Consider the following 3,107-nt stretch of genomic DNA (forward strand, 5'->3'; position numbering starts at 1 on the left):
AGAAGGCTGCATGGGCAAACAAGTTTATTTTCGGAAATGTGTGATAGACCGTCGGATTCAGTTCATCAAGAAGTATCAAAAAATATAGACTGTATTTTTTTGGCCCGACCTTGCGACCATCCACCATGCAATAACGGTCAATGAAAAAATTGACAAAAATGACAGTTTGGAGGTGAAAGATGAAAGTCACCCAAACATACCTCATCTTCACCCATAAAAATGATTTTGGGCTTTGTGTAAGAAGTAATACTCGTAGCTTTCTTAAACAGTCGATACTTTAAGAAAATTTCTGTTCCGGGCGGAAAAAATTATCAATGAAGTTGCAAAGTCTTCCGAAAAAGCATTAACGGCGGACGCGAAGAAAAAGGTTAAATACGGGATGGACAATGGATTTGAGTCTCTTTTGTTTGTGGATATCTGTGGTCAGATATATTTAGCATATTTGACGAAAATTTGAGGTTTCTAGAACCATATTTTGACCATAAGTAGGCCAAAATGTCCCATCCCCACTATTTCCCATGGGCTCTCTACTATGTGAAGATATATCTTCATGAGTGAAAACATGACCGTTTTTAACAAGGCCACATAGTGGTACACAACAAGTTCAGTTATGTTGTTCAGCCGTTCAGGCAATATTTGTGCCGGAGTATGTAAATCATGTCAAATCAAAAGTGCTTAAACTCCTTATCCCTTGTGACGTATGTAGATGGCTGTGAAATATGTCATGTTCAAATCTCAATTCATTTAATTAAGATCCCAAAAGTTTGGAGCGACGGAATATCCTTCACCCGATAAATGGGTCCGCTAAATTAATTGAGATTAAAAATTCTGCTGCTCTCTTCACTGCTTTCAAAGAATAGAATTTTTTCAAAATTATATGAACTGAATATTGGTCGCTGATTTGTCAAGTCTCGCTCATCCTTGTGGTTAAGGCAAAATTTTCTGTGTGGGACGACGAATTGAAAAGTGAAATAATTGATATGTTCCAACATAGGACAGTCTGATTGAAGTTTGCATCAGTGCAATTTAGAACTCTGAAAGTCTGTCACCACTTATGCGGTTTAATAATGGAATTCATGGAATGTAATCCAACAGAAGTGAAACAAATCATGATTAGTTTTTCTGTAGCAATGCACATTTGAAGTTTTAATGTATATTTAGCAAAGAAAATCAGCCATGTCAGATTTCTAATTAGTACTTGTTCCAAACCTGTGAATCTACAATTTCAGACCTAAATTTAGAAAACTTTTCTAAATGTGCTGCTTCTGATAAGACTGAAAATGGGATATATGTAATCAAGATTATTCAACAATTTTTTAAATAGACTAACAGCTTTATTTCTCATGGATATAATTTACAATTCACAATAATATCTTTTGACATTTAACACGACTTAATTAAAAATACTTGAGAATTTAGGATAAATAATACACGAGATACACCATTAGGTGAAAAAGTGGTGTTGCGGCTATTTACTTGTGTATGCAATTTATGCCCAGTAGAAGACAAATCTTTGATTTTTTTTCATTTAAAACCTGATCTTGCCACGGACACAGCACGTATATAAATTAGGGAAATTTTTAAATATCATGGTTTATATTTAACAACGTAAGACCAGTTCAGCAGGTGATACTACATAATATATAATCTTTTGAGATTTAAAGGTTTTGCATTTTAAGGAACAGCTACATATACATATTGTATGTTAGATAATTCACTAGTTTGTATAATAATTTATCCTAACACATTATAAAACGTACATTAAGACGTGGCGTATACAGTGTCAGTATACTCACGATGTTGCTCAGACGTTAACTAATAATTAAGAAATCCATGTTGCAGTTAGGTACATTTATCAGGTCGTTCATATAATTTCGTAGCCTCAATCGTAGTCTCAACGCGTACAATCTCCAGCACTATGGGCCAAAGTTAGTCTTTCAAACAGGTACATACATGCTTCAATTATCTGAGTTACAACCACATTCCTCTAACAAACCGCATACAATTTTTTAAATTACAAAGCTGTCCGCACAAAAACTAATAATATGTGTGCAAATTACCTTTAGACAATATTCAAATAGAATATATAACATTGTAAATAAACTATAACTGACTACTGGAGGAGCTAATAATCTCATTTATTTTAGCTACAATCTTTAATAAATCAATGACGAGTAGAGATATTTTATATATTTTATGCGACACTTTTAGTAACATTTGTTTTCTTTAAGCATATGCACATATGCATATATTCGTAAGTACATAACCACAATATTGTACATCAATAGCGGTCTAATCCATATTTATGTATATTTCGGGCTGTTTTGAATGACTAGATATTTTTGGTCTGGACATGACAAGTTACATGCATAGTTATATTTAGACTGAAAACTCGAATATATAAGATATTTCGAACCACATCCATCAATTAACTAACTAATTAGGATCTCACGTTATGCAAAACATGCGATTTACACAAAATTTTTCTGCTCTTGATTATGATCCTTCCGCCCACTCTGCTTAAATCTAATTAATGAGGTTCTCCAAAAATCAAATGAACGTGAAACTAACTTCATCACTGATGTAGTGCACATGTAAGCATTCTATAAATAAGACGTTCAAACTAAGTACGTTTTCCAAATGCACCCACGGAATTCTGGAAAAGTTCATATTTGCACAGTACATCTAGCACTAAGATTTGGCAAAATTAATATCCTTTAAACTTCGCTTGACGTCAACAAACCACTGAATCCAAGAAAGGGTTTGTTCTTCAAGTGAATATTAATAGCAACATATTTTATCTTAAATACATTCCATACACACATTCATATCTAAATATACACAATAAAGTGATATCAAATAAGATTCCTAAATTTCTTCGTAAGTGAGATTCAATAATTCTGTTTACTAATTGTATATGTTAGGTATTCTTAGTCATATAGTGCCATTAACCTATAATTATCATACAGGTGCATGCATAAATATCTCAACACACGTTCGAGCTAGTTTTTTTAGTTGCGCAGAAGTATGTAATCAACGAAAAAAACTGACAACAAATTGTTGTGGTTTTGGCAAAATAATAGTGAACTTCCAACAATGCAGGGGCA

The sequence above is a fragment of the Folsomia candida genome, unplaced genomic scaffold (genome assembly GCF_002217175.1).
Source record: "Folsomia candida strain VU population unplaced genomic scaffold, ASM221717v1 Fcan01_Sc001, whole genome shotgun sequence".
Taxonomy (NCBI): Eukaryota; Metazoa; Arthropoda; class Collembola; order Entomobryomorpha; family Isotomidae; genus Folsomia; species Folsomia candida.